Source organism: Oncorhynchus mykiss, chromosome 7 (assembly GCF_013265735.2).
Source record: "Oncorhynchus mykiss isolate Arlee chromosome 7, USDA_OmykA_1.1, whole genome shotgun sequence".
Taxonomy (NCBI): Eukaryota; Metazoa; Chordata; class Actinopteri; order Salmoniformes; family Salmonidae; genus Oncorhynchus; species Oncorhynchus mykiss.
This window is the reverse complement of record NC_048571.1, coordinates 15,310,818-15,337,915: the sequence shown is the minus strand read 5'-3', so window position 1 is coordinate 15,337,915 and position 27,098 is coordinate 15,310,818. Positions and strand designations below refer to the sequence as shown.

General features: G+C 41.8%; 4 non-coding genes across 4 annotated transcripts; all 4 read right to left on the bottom strand.

The window, feature by feature from the left end:
• Positions 1 to 2,682: 2,682 nt before the first annotated feature.
• trnar-ccu lies at positions 2,683 to 2,755 on the bottom strand. The gene has a single exon. It is a non-coding gene; the product is annotated as a tRNA-Arg (tRNA).
• A 1,295-nt stretch (positions 2,756 to 4,050) lies between these two features.
• On the bottom strand, positions 4,051 to 4,121 carry trnar-ccu. The gene has a single exon. It is a non-coding gene; the product is annotated as a tRNA-Arg (tRNA).
• Positions 4,122 to 6,751: 2,630 nt separating this feature from the next.
• On the bottom strand, positions 6,752 to 6,822 carry trnar-ccu. Its single transcript has one exon. It is a non-coding gene; the product is annotated as a tRNA-Arg (tRNA).
• Positions 6,823 to 9,199: 2,377 nt separating this feature from the next.
• On the bottom strand, positions 9,200 to 9,272 carry trnar-ccu. The gene has a single exon. It is a non-coding gene; the product is annotated as a tRNA-Arg (tRNA).
• Positions 9,273 to 27,098: the final 17,826 nt, after the last annotated feature.

Here is a 27,098-nt window from a genome sequence, read left to right as displayed (position 1 = left end):
AGAACTCACAATCCATGGCTTAGGAGTCCAGTGTCTTAGGCCACTGGGATACTGTGTAAACAGTATGACCTATACGAACTGTTGGAAGAGGTAAAAAAATATATATAATGGCACTGAGACACGTCCATGAAACGACACATTTTTTAAAAATGTTGTTCGCACTTAAAATAAACTGTTTAGCAGAGGATGGTTTCGATCCATCGACCTCTGGGTTATGGGCCCAGCACGCTCCCGCTGCGCCACTCTGCTAACAATCCACTTCAGAAAAGGCTAGAACTCACAATCCATGGCTTAGGAGTCCAGTGTCTTAGGCCACTGGGATACTGTGTAAACAGTATGACCTATACGAACTGTTGGAAGAGGTAAAAAAATATATATAATGGCACTGAGACATGCCCATGAAACGACACATTTAAAAAAAATGTTGTTCGCACTTAAAATAAACTGTTTAGCAGAAGATGGTTTCGATCCATCGACCTCTGGGTTATGGGCCCAGCACGCTCCCGCTGCTCCACTCTGCTTCCATCCTCTTCAGAAAAGACTAGAACTCACAATCCATGGCTTAGGAGTCCAGTGTCTTAGGCCACTGGGATACTGTGTAAACAGTATGACCTATACGAACTGTTGGAAGAGGTAAAAAAATATATATAATGGCACTGAGACATGCCCATGAAACGACACATTTTTAAAAAATGTTGTTCGCACTTAAAATAAAGTGTTTAGCAGAGGATGGTTTCGATCCATCGACCTCTGGGTTATGGGCCCAGCACGCTCCCGCTGCTCCACTCTGCTTCCATCCACTTCAGAAAAGACTAGAACTCACAATCCATGGCTTAGGAGTCCAGTGTCTTAGGCCACTGGGATACTGTGTAAACAGTATGACCTATACGAACTGTTGGAAGAGGTAAAAAAAATATATATAATGGCACTGAGACATGCCCATGAAACGACACATTTTTTAAAAATGTTGTTCGCACTTAAAATAAACTGTTTAGCAGAGGATGGTTTCGATCCATCGACCTCTGGGTTATGGGCCCAGCACGCTCCCGCTGCTCCACTCTGCTTCCATCCACTTCAGAAAAGACTAGAACTCACAATCCATGGCTTAGGAGTCCAGTGTCTTAGGCCACTGGGATACTGTGTAAACAGTATGACCTATACGAACTGTTGGAAGAGGTAAAAAAAATATATATAATGGCACTGAGACATGCCCATGAAACGACAAATTTTTTAAAAATGTTGTTCGCACTTAAAATAAACTGTTTAGCAGAGGATGGTTTCGATCCATCGACCTCTGGGTTATGGGCCCAGCACGCTCCCGCTGCTCCACTCTGCTTCCATCCACTTCAGAAAAGACTAGAACTCACAATCCATGGCTTAGGAGTCCAGTGTCTTAGGCCACTGGGATACTGTGTAAACAGTATGACCTATACGAACTGTTGGAAGAGGTAAAAAAATATATATAATGGCACTGAGACATGCCCATGAAACGACACATTTTTTAAAAATGTTGTTCGCACTTAAAATAAACTGTTTAGCAGAGGATGGTTTCGATACATCGACCTCTGGGTTATGGGCCCAGCACGCTCCCGCTGCGCCACTCTGCTTCCATCCACTTCAGAAAAGACTAGAACTCACAATCCATGGCTTAGGAGTCCAGTGTCTTAGGCCACTGGGATACTGTGTAAACAGTATGACCTATACGATCTGTTGGAAGAGGTAAAAAAATATATATAATGGCACTGAGACATGCCCATGAAATGACACATTTTTTAAAAATGTTGTTCGCACTTAAAATAAACTGTTTAGCAGAGGATGGTTTCGATCCATCGACCTCTGGGTTATGGGCCCAGCACGCTCCCGCTGCGCCACTCTGCTTCCATCCACTTCAGAAAAGACTAGAACTCACAATCCATGGCTTAGGAGTCCAGTGTCTTAGGCCACTGGGATACTGTGTAAACAGTATGACCTATACGATCTGTTGGAAGAGGTAAAAAAATATATATAATGGCACTGAGACATGCCCATGAAACGACACATTTAAAAAAAATGTTGTTCGCACTTAAAATAAACTGTTTAGCAGAAGATGGTTTCGATCCATCGACCTCTGGGTTATGGGCCCAGCACGCTCCCACTGCTCCACTCTGCTTCCATCCACTTCAGAAAAGACTAGAACTTACAATCCATGGCTTAGGAGTCCAGTGTCTTAGGCCACTGGGATACTGTGTAAACAGTATGACCTATACGAACTGTTGGAAGAGGTAAAAAAATATATATAATGGCACTGAGACATGTCCATGAAACGACACATTTTTTAAAAATGTTGTTCGCACTTAAAATAAACTGTTTAGCAGAGGATGGTTTCGATCCATCGACCTCTGGGTTATGGGCCCAGCACGCTCCCGCTGCGCCACTCTGCTTCCATCCACTTCAGAAAAGGCTAGAACTCACAATCCATGGCTTAGGAGTCCAGTGTCTTAGGCCACTGGGATACTGTGTAAACAGTATGACCTATACGATCTGTTGGAAGAGGTAAAAAAATATATATAATGGCACTGAGACATGCCCATGAAATGACACATTTTTTTTAAATGTTGTTCGCACTTAAAATAAACTGTTTAGCAGAGGATGGTTTCGATCCATCGACCTCTGGGTTATGGGACCAGCCACTCTGCTTCCAGCCACCCCAGATGGGACTTGAACCCACAATCCCTGGCTTAGGAGGCCAGTGCCTTCTCCATTAGGCCACTGGGGCACTGTCTACCTTTTGCAAATAGTATGAACTGATAGAAGCAGTAAAAACAATGTGTACTGGATAGCACTGAGACACGCAAATGAAATTTAGCTTTCTAATTTCTGTTTGCGTTTCTTTTTTGAAAATAATCTGTTTAGCAGAGGATGGTTTCGATCCATCGACCTCTGGGTTATGGGCCCAGCACGCTCCCGCTGCGCCACTCTGCTTCCATCCACTTCAGAAAAGACTAGAACTCACAATCCATGGCTTAGGAGTCCAGTGTCTTAGGCCACTGGGATACTGTGTAAACAGTTTGACCTATACGAACTGTTGGATGAGGTAAAAAAATATATATAATGGCACTGAGACATGCCCATGAAACGACACATTTTTTAAAAATGTTGTTTGCACTTAAAATAAAATGTTTAGCAGAGGATGGTTTCGATCCATCGACCTCTGGGTTATGGGCCCAGCACGCTCCCGCTGCGCCACTCTGATTCCATCCACCACAGAAAAGACTAGAACTCACAATCCATGGCTTAGGAGTCCAGTGTCTTAGGCCACTGGGATACTGTGTAAACAGTATGACCTATACGAACTGTTGGAAGAGGTAAAAAAATATATATAATGGCACTGAGACATGCCCATGAAACGACACATTTTTTAAAAATGTTGTTCGCACTTAAAATAAACTGTTTAGCAGAGGATGGTTTCGATCCATCGACCTCTGGGTTATGGGCCCAGCACGCTCCCGCTGCTCCACTCTGCTTCCATCCACTTCAGAAAAGACTAGAACTCACAATCCATGGCTTAGGAGTCCAGTGTCTTAGGCCACTGGGATACTGTGTAAACAGTATGACCTATACGAACTGTTGGAAGAGGTAAAAATATATATATCATGGCACTGAGACATGCCCATGAAACGACACATTTTTTAAAAATGTTGTTCGCACTTAAAATAAACTGTTTAGCAGAGGATGGTTTCAATCCATCGACCTCTGGGTTATGGGCCCAGCACGCTCCCGCTGCGCCACTCTGCTTCCATCCACCCCAGATTGGACTTGAACCCACAATCCCTGGTTTAGGAGTCCAGTGTTTTAGTCCACTGGGATACTGTGTAAACAGTATGACCTATACGAACTGTTGGAAGAGGAAACAAAAAATTATAATGGCACTGAGACATGCCCATGAAACGACACATTTTTTTAATATGTTGTTCGCACTTAAAATAAACTATTTGGCAAAGAATGGTTTCGATCCATCGACCTCTGGGTTATGGGCCCAACACGCTCCCGCTGCGCCACTCTTCTTCCATCCACCCCAGATGGGACTTGAACCCACAATCCCTGGCTTAGGAGGCCAGTGCCTTCCATTAGGCCACTGGGGCACTGTCTACCTTTTGCAAATAGTATGAACTAATAGAAGCAGTATAAACAATGTGTACTGGATAGCACTGAGACACGCAAATGAAATGTGTCTTTCTAATTTCTGTTTGCGTTTCATTTTTGAAAAGAATCTGTTTAGCAGAGGATGGTTTCGATCCATCGACCTCTGGGTTATGGGCCCAGCACGCTTCCGCTGCGTCACTCTGGTCTCAGCCACTTCAGAAAAGACTAGAACTCACAATCCATGGCTTAGGAGTCCAGTGTCTTAGGCCACTGGGATACTGTGTAAACAGTATGACCTATACGAACTGTTGGAAGAGGTAAAAAAATATATATAATGGCACTGAGACATGCCCATGAAACGACACATTTAAAAAAAATGTTGTTCGCACTTAAAATAAACTGTTTAGCAGGATGGTTTAGGTCCATCGACCTCTGGGCCCAGCACGCTCCTGCTGCGCCACTCTGCTTCCATCCACCCCAGATGGGACTTGAACCCACAATCCCTGGTTTAGGAGTCCAGTGTCTTAGTCCACTGGGATACTGTGTAAACAGTATGACCTATACGAACTGTTGGAAGAGGTAAAAAAATATATATAATGGCACTGAGACATGCCCATGAAACGACACATTTAAAAAAAATGTTGTTCGCACTTAAAATAAACTGTTTAGCAGAGGATGGTTTCGATCCATCGACCTCTGGGTTATGGGCCCAGCACGCTCCCGCTGCGCCACTCTGCTTCCATCCACCCCAGATGGGACTTGAACCCACAATCCCTGGCCTTATCCATTAGGCCACTGGGGCACTGTCTACCTTTTGCAAATAGTATGAACTGATAGAAGCAGTAAAAACAATGTGTACTGGATAGCACTGAGACACGCAAATGAAATTTAGCTTTCTAATTTCTGTTTGCGTTTCTTTTTTGAAAATAATCTGTTTAGCAGAGGATGGTTTCGATCCATCGACCTCTGGGTTATGGGCCCAGCACGCTTCCGCTGCGCCACTCTGGTCTCAGCCTCTTCAGAAAAGACTAGAACTCACAATCCATGGCTTAGGAGTCCAGTGTCTTAGGCCACTGGGATACTGTGTAAACAGTATGACCTATACGAACTGTTGGATGAGGTAAAAAAATATATATAATGGCACTGAGACATGCCCATGAAACGACACATTTTTTTAAAATGTTGTTTGCACTTAAAATAAAATGTTTAGCAGAGGATGGTTTCGATCCATCGACCTCTGGGTTATGGGCCCAGCACGCTCCCGCTGCGCCACTCTGATTCCATCCAACTCAGAAAAGACTAGAACTCACAATCCATGGCTTAGGAGTCCAGTGTCTTAGGCCACTGGGATACTGTGTAAACAGTATGACCTATACGAACTGTAGGAAGAGGTAAAAAAATATATATAATGGCATTGAGACATGCCCATGAAACGACACATTTTTTAAAAATGTTGTTCGCACTTAAAATAAACTGTTTAGCAGAGGATGGTTTCGATCCATCGACCTCTGGGTTATGGGCCCAGCACGCTCCCGCTGCTCCACTCTGCTTCCATCCACTTCAGAAAAGACTAGAACTCACAATCCATGGCTTAGGAGTCCAGTGTCTTAGGCCACTGGGATACTGTGTAAACAGTATGACCTATACGAACTGTTGGAAGAGGTAAAAAAATATATATAATGGCACTGAGACATGCCCATGAAACGACACATTTTTTAAAAATGTTGTTCGCACTTAAAATAAACTGTTTAGCAGAGGATGGTTTCGATCCATCGACCTCTGGGTTATGGGCGCAGCACGCTTCCGCTGCGCCACTCTGCTCTCAGCCACTTCAGAAAAGACTAGAACTCACAATCCATGGCTTAGGAGTCCAGTGTCTTAGGCCACTGGGATACTGTGTAAACAGTATGACCTATACGAACTGTTGGAAGAGGTAAAAATATATATATAATGGCACTGAGATGCCCATGAAACGACACATTTAAAAAAAATGTTGTTCGCACTTAAAATAAACTGTTTAGCAGGATGGTTTAGATCCATCGACCTCTGGGCCCAGCACGCTCCCGCTGCGCCACTCTGCTCTCAGCCACTTCAGAAAAGACTAGAACTCACAATCTATGGCTTAGGAGTCCAGTGTCTTAGGCCACTGGGATACTGTGTAAACAGTATGACCTATACGAACTGTTGGAAGAGGTAAAAAAATATATATAATGGCACTGAGATATGCCCATGAAACGACACATTTAAAAAAAATGTTGTTCGCACTTAAAATAAACTGTTTAGCAGAGGATGGTTTCGATCCATCGACCTCTGGGTTATGGGCCCAGCACGCACCCGCTGCGCCACTCTGCTTCCATCCACTTCAGAAAAGACTAGAACTCACAATCCATGGCTTAGGAGTCCAGTGTCTTAGGCTACTGGGATACTGTGTAAACAGTATGACCTATACGAACTGTTGGAAGAGGTAAAAAAATATATATAATGGCACTGAGACATGCCCATGAAACGACACATTTTTTTAATATGTTGTTCGCACTTAAAATAAACTGTTTGGCAGAGGATGGTTTCGATCCATCGACCTCTGGGTTATGGGCCCAACACGCTCCCGCTGCGCCACTCTTCTTCCATCCACCCCAGATGGGACTTGAACCCACAATCCCTGGCTTAGGAGGCCAGTGCCTTCCATTAGGCCACTGGGGCACTGTCTACCTTTTGCAAATAGTATGAACTAATAGAAGCAGTATAAACAATGTGTACTGGATAGCACTGAGACACGCAAATGAAATGTGTCTTTCTAATTTCTGTTTGCGTTTCATTTTTGAAAAGAATCTGTTTAGCAGAGGATGGTTTCGATCCATCGACCTCTGGGTTATGGGCCCAGCACGCTTCCGCTGCGCCACTCTGGTCTCAGCCACTTCAGAAAAGACTAGAACTCACAATCCATGGCTTAGGAGTCCAGTGTCTTAGGCCACTGGGATACTGTGTAAACAGTATGACCTATACGAACTGTTGGAAGAGGTAAAAAAATATATATAATGGCACTGAGACATGCCCATGAAACGACACATTTTAAAAAAATGTTGTTCGCACTTAAAATAAACTGTTTAGCAGGATGGTTTCGATCCATCAACCTCTGGGTTATGGGCCCAGCACGCTCCCGCTGCGCCACTCTGCTTCCATCCACCCCAGATGGGACTTGAACCCACAATCCCTGGCTTAGGAGTCCAGTGTCTTAGGCCACTGGGATACTGTGTAAACAGTATGACCTATACGAACTGTTGGAAGAGGTAAAAAAATATAAATAATGGCACTGAGACATGCCCATGAAACGACACGTTTAAAAAAAATGTTGTTCGCACTTAAAATAAACTGTTTAGCAGAGGATGGTTTCGATCCATCGACCTCTGGGTTATGGGCCCAGCACGCTCCCGCTGCGCCACTCTGCTTCCATCTACCCCAGATGGGACTTGAACCCACAATCCCTGGCCTTATCCATTAGGCCACTGGGGCACTGTCTACCTTTTGCAAATAGTATGAACTGATAGAAGCAGTAAAAACAATGTGTACTGGATAGCACTGAGACACGCAAATGAAATTTAGCTTTCTAATTTCTGTTTGCGTTTCTTTTTTGAAAATAATCTGTTTAGCAGAGGATGGTTTCGATCCATCGACCTCTGGGTTATGGGCCCAGCACGCTTCCGCTGCGCCACTCTGGTCTCAGCCACTTCAGAAGAGACTAGAACTCACAATCCATGGCTTAGGAGTCCAGTGTCTTAGGCCACTGGGATACTGTGTAAACAGTTTGACCTATACGAACTGTTGGATGAGGTAAAAAAATATATATAATGGCACTGAGACATGCCCATGAAACGACACATTTTTTAAAAATGTTGTTTGCACTTAAAATAAAATGTTTAGCAGAGGATGGTTTCGATCCATCGACCTCTGGGTTATGGGCCCAGCACGCTCCCGCTGCGCCACTCTGATTCCATCCAACTCAGAAAAGACTAGAACTCACAATCCATGGCTTAGGAGTCCAGTGTCTTAGGCCACTGGGATACTGTGTAAACAGTATGACCTATACGAACTGTTGGAAGAGGTAAAAAAATATATATAATGGCACTGAGACATGCCCATGAAACGACACATTTTTTAAAAATGTTGTTCGCACTTAAAATAAACTGTTTAGCAGAGGATGGTTTCTATCCATCGACCTCTGGGTTATGGGCCCAGCACGCTCCCGCTGCTCCACTCTGCTTCCATCCACTTCAGAAAAGACTAGAACTCACAATCCATGGCTTAGGAGTCCAGTGTCTTAGGCCACTGGGATACTGTGTAAACAGTATGACCTATACGAACTGTTGGAAGAGGTAAAAAAATATATATAATGGCACTGAGACATGCCCATGAAACGACACATTTTTTAAAAATGTTGTTCGCACTTAAAATAAACTGTTTAGCAGAGGATGGTTTCAATCCATCGACCTCTGGGTTATGGGCCCAGCACGCTCCCGCTGCGCCACTCTGCTTCCATCCACCCCAGATTGGACTTGAACCCACAATCCCTGGTTTAGGAGTCCAGTGTTTTAGTCCACTGGGATACTTTGTAAACAGTATGACCTATACGAACTGTTGGAAGAGATAAACAAAAAATTATAATGGCACTGAGACATGCCCATGAAATTACACATTTAAAAAAAATGTTGTTCGCACTTAAAATAAACTGTTTAGCAGAGGATGGTTTCGATCCATCGACCTCTGGGTTATGGGCGCAGCACGCTTCCGCTGCGCCACTCTGCTCTCAGCCACTTCAGAAAAGACTAGAACTCACAATCCATGGCTTAGGAGTCCAGTGTCTTAGGCCACTGGGATACTGTGTAAACAGTATGACCTATACGAACTGTTGGAAGAGGTAAAAAAATATATATAATGGCACTGAGACATGCCCATGAAACGACACATTTTTTAAAAATGTTGTTCGCACTTAAAATAAACTGTTTAGCAGAGGATGGTTTCGATCCATCGACCTCTGGGTTATGGGCCCAGCACGCTCCCGCTGCGCCACTCTGCTTCCATCCACCCCAGATGGGACTTGAACCCACAATCCCTGGCTTAGGAGGCCAGTGCCTTGTCCATTAGGCCACTGGGGCACTGTCTACCTTTTGCAAATAGTATGAACTGATAGAAGCAGTAAAAACAACATGCACTGGATAGCACTGAGACACGCAAATGAAATTTTGCTTTCTAATTTCTGTTTGCGTTTCATTTTTGAAAATAATCTGTTTAGCAGAGGATGGTTTCGATCCATCGACCTCTGGGTTATGGGCCCAGCACGCTTCCGCTGCGCCACTCTGCTCTCAGCCACTTCAGAAAAGACTAGAACTCACAATCCATGGCTTAGGAGTCCAGTATCTTAGGCCACTGGGATACTGTGTAAACAGTATGACCTATACGAACTGTTGGAAGAGGTAAAAAAATATATACAATGGCACTGAGACATGCCCATGAAACTACAAATGTTTTAAAAATGTTGTTCGCACTTAAAATAAGCTGTTTAGCAGAGGATAGTTTCGATCCATCGACCTCTGGGTTATGGGCCCAGCACACTTCCGCTGCGCCACTCTGCTCTCAGCCACTTCAGAAAAGACTAGAACTCACAATCCATGGCTTAGGAGTCCAGTGTCTTAGGCCACTGGGATACTGTGTAAACAGTATGACCTATACGAACTGTTGGAAGAGGTAAAAAAATATATATAATGGCACTGAGACATGCCCATGAAACGACACATTTAAAAAAAATGTTGTTCGCACTTAAAATAAACTGTTTAGCAGAGAATGGTTTCGATCCATCGACCTCTGGGTTATGGGCCCAGCACGCTTCCGCTGCTCCACTCTGCTCTCAGCCACTTCAGAAAAGACTAGAACTGTATAATGGCACTGAGACATGCCCATGAAACGACACATTTTTAAAAAATGTTGTTCGCACTTAAAATAAACTGTTTAGCAGAGGATGGTTTCTTGTAGACTGCTGACTACAAGAACCGAGCACAACCCTCCACACTCAATTCATGAGACACGGTACTCTGCATTCAGCAAGTCAAAGGAAAACTCATGACTCCCTAAAATCCTAATGCCTTACAAAGTTGTGAGAATCAAAGGTTCGGTGATGACAGTGACACGTTCTGGACGTAACCAGAAACTCATCCGTCTTCAAAAAGCTCCCACCATCAATACCTGTCAACTTCGACACCGAGCTGTTGACGACCTGAACACTGGTCCACGGGACGCTGAACAACCAGATCAAAACCCTGATACACTATGAGAACTAATAGAAGACCTCCAAGTTATTCTCATTTAAGAGATGTAATTAAAAACATTAGTGTTGTATCTCAAGTGAAATTTATACTGACCAGTAGTGATAACCAAAGTATCTTCATTGTGAAATTAAGGAGGAATGTAAATTTAATTTTACTAGGCAAGTCAGTTAAGAACAAATTCTTATTTTCAATGACAGCGAGTTAACTGCCTGTTCAGGGGCAGAACAACAGATTTATACCTTGTCAGCTCGGGGATGCGAACTTGCAACCTTTCGTTTACTAGTCCAATACTCAAACCACTATGCTACCCTGCCGCCCCGTAATGTAGTGAACATTACGTCACAATCCAGTCCATGTATTCATACTGTGGGATTCCAGTTCCATGTTTTACAGTAGCCAGACTGCAGGAGTGATATGCCATGTGAACTATGGAATGCCAGCAAACTTCTGAGTAAAGTTCAACTAAACTATACGAATGCCCCGACCTCAGTTCTTATAAACATAAGCCATCTAAATAACTGGATGTTACACCAGTGACATCAATAAGGGATCATAGCTTTCACCTGGATTCACTAGGTCTGTCTATGTCATGGAAAGAACCGGTGTCCTTAAAGTTTTGTATACTCAGTGTAGAGTATATATTTATGGCTCTGGTATGGTATATGTGAGGTATCAACTGTATTCATTTCAGTAACTCTATGCCAGTGGAAGGTTAAAGAAACAGTCCATTCTCAAATCAAATTCATTTGGCTTCAAAATTGCTTAATATAAAGGCATAGTATGTGATTTGGTAAGCTGACGGTTGGTATTGGGGAAATATTATGTCACCCTTAGGTACATGTGTTGTGTGTACGTTTGAGTGTTATGGCTTCTTCTTTGCATCTCCGCATTTGAATTATAGAGTAGGCAGTAATGCAGATATCCCTACAGCACACTCTCTCTCACACACACACACAGGATATGTAGCCAGGAATCGCTGATGAAATATTTCAACTAGGGTAATCATTTGTTCTCTTCCTCTATCCTACCCCTTCTCTCCCCCTTTCTCTCCCAGTTCTCTGTCTCATTCTCTTTCTCTCTCTCTTTCTCTTTCTGTGTGAAGGTATGTTGTCGTTGCACTAGGGGAAACAGGGTGTGACATGCTGAGGTGATTTCATGGAAGACACTGGATGAAGAAAACAACAATTATATCACAGGAAAACACACATGCACACACGCCTGCATGCAGACCGCAACACCACATCCACACACACACAAACACACACTCTCTCACACACACACACACACACACACACTTGATTCTCATGAATAACCACTAAGCCATTTGCTAAGATTTCCCACATTTTGACATGTGGACCTGTTGTCACTCATACCCTGACAGATAGGACCAAAAAAGTGTCTGGAGCTATCTGAGGCATTTTATAATGAATGTCAGAATGGCCATATTCTGAATACACTCTAGCACTAAATCAATGATGATTTACTACGCTTTCCCATTGAAGGTCATATTGAGGTGAACTCAATGACTGGAGTTTTTCCTTGTATTCATATTTTTTGTGTGTATTGTACCTCCTTGACTAATCAATCACATCATTCCATGTATTAGAAAAACAGTTTTGTGTTTGGTTCAATAAGTTATTTTGTACATTTGTCTCTTTTTAATGTAGAATATTACATCAAATCAAAACAAATCCAATCAAATCAAACAAAAAAAAATATCCCTGTCAGATCCATTAGCCTTTATCTTCTGTGGCTTTTAACCTTCTTTATCTTCAGATAACGTGGTGAGGTCCACATCTTGCTGAAGATCTAATCACATCTTATCGGTCCCTGCGGTCTGGTGTGCTGAGAGTCATCTGTGTGGTGGTCTCGGGAGCCCATTACTGTGAGTAAAATATGACGAAAATATTTTTGGTTGAAAAGATGTTTCAAATCGCTTAAGAATCAGCTCTTTAAAAAAAAAAATCACCTAAAATTACATACCAAAATTAAACTGCATATTCCTGATACCATTTGAAAGGAAACACTTTTAAGTTTGTGGAAATGTGAAATTAACGTAGGAGAATATAACACATTAGATCTGGTAAAAGATAATACAAAGAAAGAAAAAAACTATATTTGTTGTATTTTTTTTGTACTGTCATCTTTGAAATGCAAGAGAAAGGCCATAATGTATTATTCTTTCCCAGGCGCAATTTAGATTTTGGCCACTAGATGGCAGCAGTGTTTGTGCAAAGTTTTCGACTGATCCAATGAAACATTGCATTTCTGATATCATTTTTTTTTTTTTTATCAAGACTGCCCAAATGTGCCAAATTGGATTATTAATAACTTTTCAAGCTCATAACTGTGCACTCTCCTCAAACAATAGCATGGTATTATTTCCCTGTAATAGCTACTGTAAATTGGACAGTGCAGTTAGATTAACAAGATTTTAAGCTTTCTGGCAATATCAGATATGTCTATGTCCTGGGAAATGTTCTTGTTACTTACAACCTCATGCTAATCGCATTAGCACACATTAGCTCAACCATCCCGCAGGTGGGACACCAATCTGTAGATATCCTTAAGAGGATTAAAAATAAGTACATTTTGCTCACTGGGATCCTTCAAAATCTCGTGTCCTTGAACGTGTGCAGAGCCTGGGCGTCCAAGGCTACCTCTGTGGAGCCCGGGTCGGTGGTGATCATGATTCACATTGAGGTTGCCACAGGATGCTGGATGGTACTTCCTGAATGAGAAGATTCAGAGGGGGTTGGATAGGTTAGCAATGCAGCTGAACACATTGTCTGAATAGTGATGTACTGTATACCAAGTGCTGTACAGGACTTACAACACATTCAGATAGTACTGAAGCTTTGTGACGTGAAGATATGGCTGTTACTGCAGTGGTGTGGAGGCTGCATTGTGGGGTCTGGTGGACTGACAGAGTTGGCAGGAGAAGATGGAGGAGCCTGGAGGTCAAAACATGATGAATAAAACATCTAAATAATAAAATACCAACTGTTAAAGTCTAAGATATATGTCAGGAACCTTTTGACAGCTTGTTATGATAAAAAAATATATACATCAGGTAAAACTAGACAGTTGGATTAGACTGAAGATGTGTATGGTTGAAAACAATGCAATGTGTAAAGCACTTGTGTTCCTTGTTGGCAGTGGAATCTGGCACACAGATCACTCCAATCATAACACCCACAGAACATTCTGCTCTATATAACAAGTTCCTCTAGATTTGCATTCAGTGTAACTGAGGTACAGTACCACATTGTAGCATTGACGTCAGTGGAGAATAATCTGCACCTACCTGCTCTGTGGCCCCACCTGGCTCCTCCAGGGGGTGAAGGTGGAGCAACATGGGGAATAATGAATATGAATTTTCGCCATCCAGGGAGCAGTTGTTAGGTGTTAACTGCCTTGCTCTGTACATTTCTTAGGTTTAGATGTATTTTATATTGCTTAATTTTAACTGAACCATTCAGTTAAGAACAAATTCTTATTTACACCATCCAAACCAGGACAACGCTGGGCCAATTGTACAAAGAAAACAAAAACGTTATTTTGTATTATTTTTTGTACCATCATCTTTGAAAATGCAAGACAAAGGCCATAATGTATTATTCCAGCCCAGGCACAATTTAGATTTTGGCCACTATATGGCATCAGTATATGTGCAACGTTTTAGACTGATTCAATGAACCATTTGTATGAAGACTCCCCAAATGTGCCTAGTTTGTTAATTAATCACCATCAGTTAACGGTAAATCACTGAATTCCACATTGCTGAGAAATTCTTGGTTTCTTTTTAAAAATGTAGGACCATAGGGTTTTTGACTTTTCCAGGTTCCCCCAGCTAGAGATGGCAAGATCTGGAGGAACTCACTAAATGTATGTAATGTATTAATTTGAATTGCAATTCTGTTATTTAATATCATAATTGGATTTCTGATGACCTCTGAGACTAACACCGCCACTAAAGCAGTTGCATGAAATGGGTTATGCATGTAATGAAAAAGTTTTTCTTGATCTCCATTGATGAAGTAAATGAGAGATTCTCTGAAGTCTTGTGTCTGGGGAAACTTACTACATAATGTACCATACGATATGTTTTTTTCGAAATTATTAATGTCAGTCACTTTAATATATTTGCTGTCCTCAGTAAAGTGATTAATTCTGAACACAGGTGTAATATAGAGGTCATTTGTGTCAATTAAACAAATAAACTTTCCTGCTATAATGTATGTACGATTTTCTCCATTTCTTTGAATTGATCCATTTTTTATAATGTGCAGCAGTTGTCCATAATAAGAATATTTCCTATTGGGGTACATTGCAAAATTACAAATTTCTTCAAGAATGTATTTATTAACCGTATGCTTAATTTTTGTGTCCGTACAATAGTTGGAATTAAGATATTTGGTGAGTTCTTCGGGTGACTTAAAAAGTTTGTGTTTAATGAGTTTTGCTTTTGCTATCTCGTTAGAAATCTCAGAAATCTTAAATATAGCCATACTGAGCTTTTTAAAATTTAATTTTACAACAAAATTTGAAAAGCAAACTAATTGTTTTATTAGTAGTGTTCTGCTTATTTAGATCTGTATAATGTTGTATTTTGTCAGAAGCAAACTCTTGACAAAAAGTTACAGTTTTAAAAGTATCCGCATCTGATGGTGGTATAATGTTTTTGAGTAACTCACAGCATTTATTTGTTGAGAAGTTTTTGACAGCAGAACATTCATTCGACTCACCAGGATAACATTTATTTATTTTGCCTTGGTATACTTCTATGCCAATGTCCTCTTTTGCATATTCATTATTCTGGGGGAAATAAAGAACAGATTTAGATGAACCTTGTTTTCACATGAAACTAACATGAAGAGAAAGTCACATGTTTTTTTCATCTTCCCATACGGTCATATAATGAAAAACACAAGCAGTGTCTTTAACATCACTATTTCTAATGGGCCACACAACAGTAAAGGATATTCATAATATTTTTAACAGATGATTGTAATTAACATATACTGTACATGTAGGTTAACGTCATTTTCTTTACCTGTTTAGAAAACACTAATAAAAAATGCTAAAAGTACTAATCTTACCTCCATATTGCTCCACCTTGCACACCAAGAGAATTGGAAAAGGACTGGTGTTGGTTATTTATCAGGTGAACAAACTGGGCGTGGCTGCATGGTGAGCTTTAGTTTTCTGTGACGTTCTCGTAGTAGAGAGCACTTGCTGGAAGATCTGTATCCACTCACACACACATGAAGAAGTTGTACTCCATATTCTTAGTGTGAGTACAATGAACATTGATATGAACAATGGATATTGATTTTAAAAGAGGAGAAAAAGAAGAAGAAATGATTTGGTACTGAAATTGATTAAATTAATGATGGAATGTTAGATGTGACTGTTAATATGTGACTGAAGTAATATAGTGAAATGGTTCAAGTTAGTCTGTTTTGAGGATAATTAGGACAAGGTTTTTTAGGTTTGAAAGATAAGGCCTTTAGGGGTAAATCAATAGCCTGCACCTGTTACTATTTGAACTAACATCTGCACCTCACTTGAGTGGGTTGGGGATTATTTGCATCTCTGGTTTCTCAAGCCTGAGGCGAGAATGCATTTGTGGTTTAGAAAGCTTAGGGCGGGGATAGGCAAATTTGAGGCCCACGGACCAATTAAAAAATATACATATTAGGAACTCAGTCGGGGTCTTAATGCTGAGAGTTAGAATAATATAAGGGTTTAATATAACATTTGGTGATGCATCAGCAGTCACTCAATAAGCCCATGTCAGCAAAACATTTTTTAGATTGGTAAATTAATCTAGCGGCCAGCAATCTAAATTTGTAGTAAGCATGGTCAAATTACCGACTGGGGTGGGGCACATTGATCATCAGTTATCATATAAAAAAACCTGCAAAACATTTGCTTGCCTCCAATCTATGAAAAAATGTGTAGAATTACAGAAAATGATGTGTAAAACTGTTCATTTATTTCTCTGCCCCATGGCAAAACAAGTAGAATTGCATGAAATCAGTTAAAATAAATAAATAAATAAATAAAATAGCAAAATTATCTCTCTGCTGCATGGCAAAATGTGTATAATAGCAAGAAATGTACATTCCAACATTTGTTTTCTCTTCTCTGTCACGGTGTGGGGGGATTGATTTGGGCACGCAGACACACAAGCCACTGCAACCCCTCATGATGAGTTCCGGGGAGCATGTCAATGACTTGTTTTCTTATCGTACTGGCTTTTGTGATTTTTTTATTTATTATATTAATTGATTTAGCTGGTGATTTTGTTATGCCTGTTTCTGGAATTTGATTTATTGAGGATTTTTTGCCTCCCCTTCTCTCCAGCTCTCTCCCCCTCTCTCCTCCCACTCTCTCTCCTCCCCCTTCTCCCCCCACTCTCTCTCCTCCCCCTTCTCCCCCCACTCTCTCTCCTCCTCCTCTCCTCCTTTCTCAACATCTTGTCTTTGGCATTAGCTTAGCTTGGCACTGGCTTTGATACCACTTTAATTCAACTGCATGAATCTAGAAAGAAACTGTTCATCAGAGGATGGTTTCGATCCATCGACCTCTGGGTTATGGGCCCAGCACGCTTCCGCTGCGCCACTCTGCTTCCATCCACTTCAGAAAAGACTAGAACTCACAATGCATGGCTTAGGAGTCCAGTGTCTTAGGCCACTGGGGTACTGTGTAAACAGTATGACCAATACGAACTGTTGGAAGAGGTCAAAAAAATTTATAATGGAACTGAGACATGCCCATGAAATAACACATTTAAAAAAAATGTTGTTCGCACTTAAATCCTAAAAAGAAACTGTTTAGCAGAGGATGGTTTCGATCCATCGACCTCTGGGTTATGGGCCCAGCACGCTCCCGCTGCGCCACTCTGCTCTCAGCCACTTCAGAAAAGACTAGAACTCACAATCGATGGCTTAGGAGGCCATTGTCTTAGGCCACTGGGGTACTGTGTAAACAGTATGACCTATACGAACTGTTGGAAGAGGTAATAAAAATGTATAATGGCACTGAGACATGCCCATGAAACGACACATTTAAAAAAAAATTGCAGTGGTGTTCAGCTGCAGTTGTGTTCAGGTGTTTCAAAATGCAATACAGCAATTGCTGCAAGGCATTCCCAACGTGAGAAACATGAGCGCTGACATCCTAGTCTATGGTAGATCTCAGGATGAACACAACGCAAGTCTCAAAGCTAAATTTTAGAGATTAAGAGAGAAAAATCTCACGCTGAACAAAGAAAAATGCGAATACAGCAAAACAACACTCGAGTTTTACAGCAAAGTTTTCTCTGTAAGAAAACGGATCCAAAGAAAATCAAAGCCATACAGAATATGCCAGAACCTCAAAATGCTTAGGAAGTTATCAGTTGTTAGGAATTTTATGAATAATGACTAAACAAAATCTACATTTTAAATAGAACAATAACTAATGAAACGTATACTCTGTTTTATTATATCTGATTAACAATATTAATTCATAAGGAAGGGATTGTGAAGCATGAAACGGGGTAATTAAATAAAATAAATACCATTCCAACTATGTTGGGGAGGGCTGGATTATTAGGATCGTTAACCTATGGTTGAACTGACTCAATTTAGCTCTGGGATATTTAGATAAGGCAGTGAGTGTTTTCCTAGGTTTTCCATTATCTGGAGCTGTCTGCTGAATAGTGATAGATGAAGACTCCAGAAGTTTAATCTTGATTTAACTGTGTGTCTGGAGTGAGCGAGCGAGGGGGTGGGAATAAACTTTTGAACTGTTCTGTCCTGGTCGATAGGGGGAAGGACATTTTATAACCTATGACGTCATATTTTGTATATAAACTGTTGTTCGTAGTTTCATGGCAGCGTGCTCCAAGAATAAATACTATTGTCTAATTTTGATACGACTGGACTCTGTCTATTTTATGCAAATAGGAATCTTACAAATTCGTATAAAATAGACTGAGTGATTTAATGAATGTACAATTATAGGAATTATGAAATTCCAATGACATCAGTCTACTTGGCATGATACAATACTGCTCACAGTTCATACCAGACTTTGCAACAACCACACAGCCTCTTCTTGAGCTCACAAGAAAACAACACACCTGGTCATAGGGACTACAGCACCAGTCTGCGATAAAAAAATTAAGAACACATCTGATGCAGCACACGACGACAGACGACTTTGACCCAGCCAAGAGGTCGACACTGTTAGTTGACGCCAGACAGTTGGTTTAGGTGTCATACTAAGTCAGCAAAACACTACAAGTGACAAAGATGCCCATATCATCGCATATCTACTGCTCACAAACTGAGAGAGAAGCTCTGGCGATCATCTGAGCATTCAAAAACTTTCACTTGTATCTCTATGGAGCTCACTTCACAGACCATAAACCACTAGAGGTTATATTCAACAACCCAAAAGCCACACCCCCAGCATGACGTCCCACAAAGGCTAACTTTCTAGCCCTTGCTATCTGCTTGCTTGCTAATTCGGCCTGCTAACTGCTAGCCTGCCCCGGTCTACTAACTGCTAGCTTGTTTAGCCCCAGTCTGCTAACTGCTAGCTTGTTTAGCCCCGGCCTATTAACTGTTAGCTTGTTAGCACAGGCCTGCTAACTGTCTGAATCGCCGTGTCCCCAGCCAGCCCAACCACTCACTGGACCCATATTTATTTTCAATCTCTTTTCGATTTTTAATTTGATTATACCTTCCGGTAACCTGCCTCACCCAATGTGATACGGAATCGCTATTATTTTTAATTTTAGAACATATTCAAGAACCTCCAGAAGCTAACCAGCTAACTAGCTACAAGCTATTTAGTCATTGTTAGCCACTGCTAGCGGCTTTTACCTTCTGCACAGCCTGACAGTTTTTTTAGCCTGGATAATACTTGCCAGTCTACCAGTATCGAACTGTCTCTCCACAACAACGCCGGATTCCTGCCATTATCCCTGGACCACTACTTGCTGTAAACTCTGGACCTTGGCTAACGCCACTGCCACGAAGCTAGCACCAGTTAGCCGTGAGCCAGGCACATCTCCCTGCTAGCAGGCACATCTCCCTGCCAACCCCCCCTACCACCCCCGGGCTACTAAATTTAAACGCTGTGTCGCTAGCGTAGTGGCGACTTCCCTGTCCCATCCATTTCTCCCCCCTGGACACTGTGATCACTTGGCTACATAGCTGATGCCTGCTGGACTGTCCATTAATCACGGTACTCCATTCTGTTCGTTTATGTTTTTATCTGTCGGTCCCAGCCGCGAATTCAGGCTCTGTGTGTAATTAATCCGACCCTCTCTGCCTAGTCAACGCCATTTTACGTGCTGTTGTTGTGCTAGTTGATTAGCTGTTGTCTCACCTGTTGTTTTAGCTAGCTCTCCCAATCAACTCCTGCGATTACTGTATGCCTCTCTGTATGTCTCTCTCAAATGTCAATATGCCTATACTGTTGTTCAGGTTAGTTGTCATTGTTTTAGTTTACAATGGAGCCCCTAGTTCCACTCTTCATACCTCTGATACCTCCTTTGTCCCACCTCCCACACATGCGGTGACCTCACCCATTACAACCAGAATGTCCAGAGATACAACCTCTCTTATCATCACCCAGTGCCTGAGCTTACCTCCACTGTACCCACAACCCATCATACCCCTGTCTGCGCATTATGCCCTGAATATATTCTACCATGCCCAGAAATCTGCTCCTTTTATTCTTTGTCCCCAACGCTCTTGGTGACCAGTTTTGATAGCCTTTAGCCGCACCCTCATACTACTCCTCTGTTCCGCGGGTGATGTGGAGGTAAACCCAGGCTCTGCATGTCCCCAGGCACCCTCATTTGTTGACTTCTGTGATCAAAAAAGCCTTTGTTTCATGCATGTCAACATCAGAAGCCTACTCCCTAAGTTTGTTTTACTCACTGCTTTAGCACACTCTGCTAAAGCTGATGTCCTTGCCATGTTTGAATCCTGGCTTAGGAAGGCCACCAAAAATTCTGAGATTTCCATACCCAACTATAACATTTTCCGTCAAGATAGAACTGCCAAAGGGGGAGGAGTTGCAGTCTACTGCAGAGATAGCCTGCAAAGTAATGTTATACTTTCCAGGTCCATACCCAAACAGTTCGAACTACTAATTTTAAAAATGACTCTCTCCAGAAATAAGTCTCTCACTGTTGCCGCCTGCTACCGACCCCCCTCAGCTCCCAGCTGGGCCCTGGACACCATTTGTGAATTGATCGCCCCCCATCTAGCTTCAGAGTTTGTTCTGTTAGGTGACCTAAACTGGGATATGCTTTACACCCCGGCAGTCGTACAATCTAAGCTAGATGCCCTCAATCTCATTCAAATCATCAAGGAACCCACCAGGTACAACCCTAAATTTGTAAACAAGGGCACATAGACCTTATCCTGACCAACTGGCCCGCCAAATACACCTCCGCTGTCTTCAACCAGGATCTCAGCGATCACTGCCTCATTGCCTGTATCCGCTACGGGTCCGCAGTCAAACGACCACCCCCCATCACTGTCAAGCGCTCCCTAAAACACTTCTGTGAGCAGGCCTTTCTAATCGACCTGGCCCGGGTATGCTGGAAGCATATTGACCTCATCCCCTCAGTTGAGGATGCCTGGTCATTCTTTAAAAGTAACTTCCTCACCATTTTAGATAAGCATGCTCCGTTCAAAAATGCAGAACTAAGAACAGATATAGCCCTTGGTTCATTCCAGACCTGACTGCCCTCGACCAGCACAAAAACATCCTGTGTTGGACTGCAATAGCATCGAATAGTCCCCGCGATATGCAACTGTTCAGGGAAGTCAGGAACCAATACACGCGGTCAGTCAGGAAAGCAAAGGCCAGCTTCTTCAAGCAGAAATTTGCATCTTGTAGCTCTAACTCCCAAAAGTTCTGGGACACTGTGAAGTCCATAGAGAACAAGAGCACCTCCTCCCAGCTGCCCACTGCACTGAGGCTAGGTAACACAGTCACCACCGATACATCCATGATTATCGAAAACTTCAACAAGCATTTCTCAACGGCTGGGCATGCCTTCCTCCTGGCTACTCCAACCTCGGCCAACAGCTCCGCCCTCCCCCCCCCCCCCCGCAGCTACTCGCCCAAGCCTCTCCAGCTTCTCCTTTACCCAAATCCAGATAGCAGATGTTCTGAAAGAGCTGCAAAACCTGGACCCGTACAAATCAGCTGGGCTTGACAATCTGGACCCTCTATTTCTGAAACTATCCGCCGCCATTGTCGCAACCCCTATTACCAGCCTGTTCAACCTGTCTTTCATATCGTCTGAGATCCCCAAGGATTGGAAAGCTGCTGCAGTCATCCCCCTCTTCAAAGGGGGAGACACCCTGGACCCAAACTGTTACAGACCTATATCCATCCTGCCCTGCCTATCTAAGGTCTTCGAAAGCCAAGTCAATTAACAGATTACTGTCCATCTCGAATCCCACCGTACCTTCTCCGCTGTGCAATCTTGTTTCCGAGCCGGTCACGGGTGCACCTCAGCCACGCTCAAGGTACTAATCAATATCATAACCGCCATCGATAAAAGACAGTACTGTGCAGCCGTCTTCATCGACCTGGCCAAGGCTTTCGACAATCACCATATTCTTATCGGCAGACTCAGTAGCCTCGGTTTTTCGAATGACTACCTTGCCTGGTTCACCAACTACTTTGCAGACAGAGTTCAGTGTGTCAAATTGGAGGGCATGTTGTCCGGTCCTCTGGCAGTCTCTATGGGGGTGCCACAGGGTTCAGTTCTCGGGCCGACTCTTTTCTCTGTATATATCAATGATGTTGCTCTTGCTGCGGGCAATTCCCTGATCCACCTCTACGCAGACGACACCATTCTGTATACTTCTGGCTCTTCCTTGGACACTGTGCTATCTAACCTCCAAACGAGCTTCAATGCCATACAACACTCCTTCCGTGGCCTCCAACTGCTCTTAAACGCTAGTAAAACCAAATGCATGCTTTTCAACCGTTCGCTGCCTGCACCCGCACGCCCGACCAGCATCACCACCCTGGATAGTTCCGACCTAGAATATGTGGACATCTATAAGCACCTAGGTGTCTGGATAGACTGTAAACTCTCCTTCCAGACTCATATCAAACATCTCCAATCTAAAATCAAATCTAGAGTCGGCTTTCTATTCCGCAACAAAGCCTCATTCACTCACGCCGCCAAACTTACCCTAGTAAAACTGACTATCCTACCGATCCTCGACTTCAGCGAAGTCATTTACAAAATAGCTTCCAATACTCTACTCAGCAAACTGGATGCAGTTTATCACAGTGCCATCCGTTTTGTTACTAAAGCACCTGACACCACCCACCACTGCGACCTGTATGCTCTAGTCGGCTGGCCCTCGCTACATATTCGTCGCCAAATCCACTGGCTCCAGGTCATCTACAAGTCCATGCTAGGTAAAGCTCCGCCTTAACTCAGTTCACTGGTCACGATGGCAACACCCACCCGAAGCACGCGCTTCAGCAGGTGTATCTCACTGATCATCCCTAAAGCCAACACCTCATTTGGCCGTCTTTCGTTCCAGTTCTCTGCTGCCTGTGACTGGAACGAATTGGAACGAACGCAAAAATCGCTGAAGTTGGAGACTTTTATCTCCCTCACCAACTTCAAACATCTGCTATCTGAGCAGCTAACCGATCGCTGCAGCTGTACATAGTCCATTGGTAAATAGCCCACCCAATTTACCTACCTCATCCCCATACTGTTTATATTTATTTACTTTTCTGCTCTTTTGCACACCAATATCTCTACCTGTACATGACCATCTGATCATTTATCACTCCAGTGTTAATCTGCAAAATTGTAATTATTCGACTACCTCCTCATGCCTTTTGCACACAATGTATATAGACTTTTTTCCCTTTTTTTCTACTGTGTTATTGACTTGTTAATTGTTTACTCCATGTGTAACTCTGTGTTGTTGTCTGTTCATACTGCTATGGTTTATCTTGGTCATGTCGCAGTTGTAAATTAGAACTTGTCCTCAACTAGCCTTCCTGGTTAAATAAAGGTGAAATAAAACACATAAAAAAATAAAAAATGACCTTAGTATGGAGACTGAGACTACAACCATACAGCTACACTGTTAAGTACATAGCCGATGAAGACAACCCTGCCGACTACATGTCAAGACATCCCATCGCAGGGGAAACACCACAAAGAACCTCTCGCATGGCAGAGTAATATGTGAACTTTATCATTGACAACACAGTTCCCAAAGCGATGACTCTAGAAGAGGTGCAAGAAGTAACAAAGATACTCAGCTCAACACACACACAAACACACACACACTTGATTCTCATGAATAACCATTAAGCCATTTGCTAAGATTTCCCCCGTTTTGACATGTGGACCTGTTGTCACTCATACCCTGACAGATAGCTCCAGACACTTTTTTGGTCCTATCTGAGGCATTTTATAATGAATGTCAGAATGGCCATATTCTGAATACACTCTAGCACTAAATCAATTATGATTTACTACGCTTTCCCATTGAAGGTCATATTGAGGTGAACTCAATGACTGGAGTTTTTCCTTGTATTCATATTTTTTGTGTGTATTGTACCTCCTTGACTAATCAATCACATCATTCCATGTATTAGAAAAACAGTTTTGTGTTTGGTTCAATAAGTTATTTTGTACATTTGTCTCTTTTTAATGTAGAATATTACGTCAAATCAAAACAAATCCAATCAAATCAAACAAAAAAAATATCCCTGTCAGATCCATTAGCCTTTATCTTCTGTGGCTTTTAACCTTCTTTATCTTCAGATAACGTGGTGAGGTCCACATCCTGCTGAAGATCTAATCACATCTTATCGGTCCCTGCGGTCTGGTGTGCTGAGAGTCATCTGTGTGGTGGTCTCGGGAGCCCATTACTGTGAGTAAAATATGACGAAAATATTTTTGGTTGAAAAGATGTTTCAAATCGCTTAAGAATCAGCTCTTTAAAAAAAAAAAAAATCACCTAAAATTACATACCAAAATTAAACTGCATATTCCTGATACCATTTGAAAGGAAACACTTAAGTTTGTGGAAATGTGAAATTAACGTAGGAGAATATAACACATTAGATCTGGTAAAAGATAATACAAAGAAAGAAAAAAACAATATATGTTGTATTTTGTACTGTCATCTTTGAAATGCAAGAGAAAGGCCATAATGTATTATTCTTTCCCAGGCGCAATTTAGATTTTGGCCACTAGATGGCAGCAGTGTTTGTGCAAAGTTTTCGACTGATCCAATGAAACATTGCATTTCTGATATCATTTTTTTTAATCAAGACTGCCCAAATGTGCCAAATTGGATTATTAATAACTTTTCAAGCTCATAACTGTGCACTCTCCTCAAACAATAGCATGGTATTATTTCCCTGTAATAGCTACTGTAAATTGGACAGTGCAGTTAGATTAACACGATTTTAAGCTTTCTGCCAATATCAGATATGTCTATGTCCTGGGAAATGTTCTTGTTACTTACAACCTCATGCTAATCGCATTAGCACACATTAGCTCAACCATCCCACAGGTGGGACACCAATCTGTAGAGATCCTTAAGAGGATTAAAAATAAGTACATTTTGCTCACTGGGATCCTTAAATCTCGTGTCCTTGAACGTGTGCAGAGCCTGGGCGTCCAAGGCTACCTCTGTGGAGCCCGGGTCGGTGGTGATCATGATTCACATTGAGGTTGCCACAGGATGCTGGATGGTACTTCCTGAATGAGAAGATTCAGAGGGGGTTGGTTAGGTTAGCAATGCAGCTGAACACATTGTCTGAATAGTGATGTACTGTATACCAAGTGCTGTACAGGACTTACAACACATTCAGATAGTACTGAAGCTTTGTGACGTAAAGTTATGGCTGTTACTGCAGTGGTGTGGAGGCTGCATTGTGGGGTCTGGTGGACTGACAGAGTTGGCAGGAGAAGATGGAGGAGCCTGGAGGTCAAAACATGATGAATAAAACATCTAAATAATAAAATACCAACTGTTAAAGTCTAAGATATGTCAGGAACCTTTTGACAGCTTGTTATGATAAAAAAGATTTACAATCATAACGCCTACAGAACATTTTGCTCTATGTAAATGCTTAACAAGTTCCTCTAGAGCTGCAGAAATGCATTCAGTTTAACTGAGGTACAGTATCACATTGTAGCGTTGATGTCAGTGAAGAATAATCTGCAACTACCTGCTCTGTGGTCCCACCTGGCTCCTCAATGAAGTAGAGGTTGAGCAACATGGGGTACAATGAAGATTCATTTTGGGTACCAATATTTGTAATTCGATATCAATATAACAGTAGTTTTTTTTAGTAGTTTATGTTCTAGTTCAAATTCTAGTATATTAATTTTCTAGTTTGAGTTCTAGTAAATTCATAATCCAGTTTACATTCTAACAAGTAATTTTGGCTGCATCTCTTGGCTGCATCTCTGATCAGTCTTCTCCTTGTATGAGCTGAAAGTTTAGAGGGACGGCCAGGTCTTGGTAGATTTGCAGTGGTCTGATACTCCTTCCATTTCAATATTATCGCTTGCACAGTGCTCCTTGGGATGTTTAAAGCTTGGGAAATCTTTTGTATCCAAATCCGGCTTTAAACTTCTTCACAACAGTATCTCGGACCTGCCTGGTGTGTTCCTTGTTCTTCATGATGCTCTCTGCGCTTTTAACGGACCTCTGAGACTATCACAGTGCAGGTGCATTTATACGGAGACTTGATTACACACAGGTGGATTGTATTTATCATCATTAGTCATTTAGGTCAACATTGGATCATTCAGAGATCCTCACTGAACTTCTGGAGAGAGTTTGCTGCACTGAAAGTAAAGGGGCTGAATAATTTTACACGCCCAATGTTTCAGTTTTTGATTTGTTAAAAAAGTTTGAAATATCCAATAAATGTCGTTCCACTTCATGATTGTGTCCCACTTGTTGTTGATTCTTCACAAAAAAATACAGTTTTATATCTTTATGTTTGAAGCCTGAAATGTGGCAAAAGGTCGCAAAGTTCAAGGGGGCCAAATACTTTCGCAAGGCACTGTATCTTGATTTCCTGTGACTAAGGATATACTGAAGTCTAGTGACTTTGATACCACATTATCTAATTGATCATATGAGAGAATTTCTGTATTGCCCTTGTTATTCTTGCAAAAAGACACATTTAGACTTCCTGTTTTAATAGCAGACTCAATATCGGGATCCATAATTCTGTACACAGGTTTAATATAGAGGTTTTCCATATTAACTGAAGAAATATAAACCCCAGAAATTATGTATGTTTTGTCTATTTCATTTTTTAATCTATTGTAATGGACCAAGTAATGATAAATTACACGAATATAATCGTAAAAACTTTTGATGTAAATTATGATGTTATGGGTGGTACCTCCATTTGAATATTTACTATCTTAATTTCGTTATAAGGATTACAATATCTAAACTGAATATGTTGCTTTAACCAATCAATAATTTTACGAATAAGCTTTAAGCATTTACATTTTTGGGGAACATTTTTTCATGATCTTTTGATAAACAGACTATTGTAATTACAATATACTGTACATGTAGGTTAACATAGCTTTACCGGTTTAAT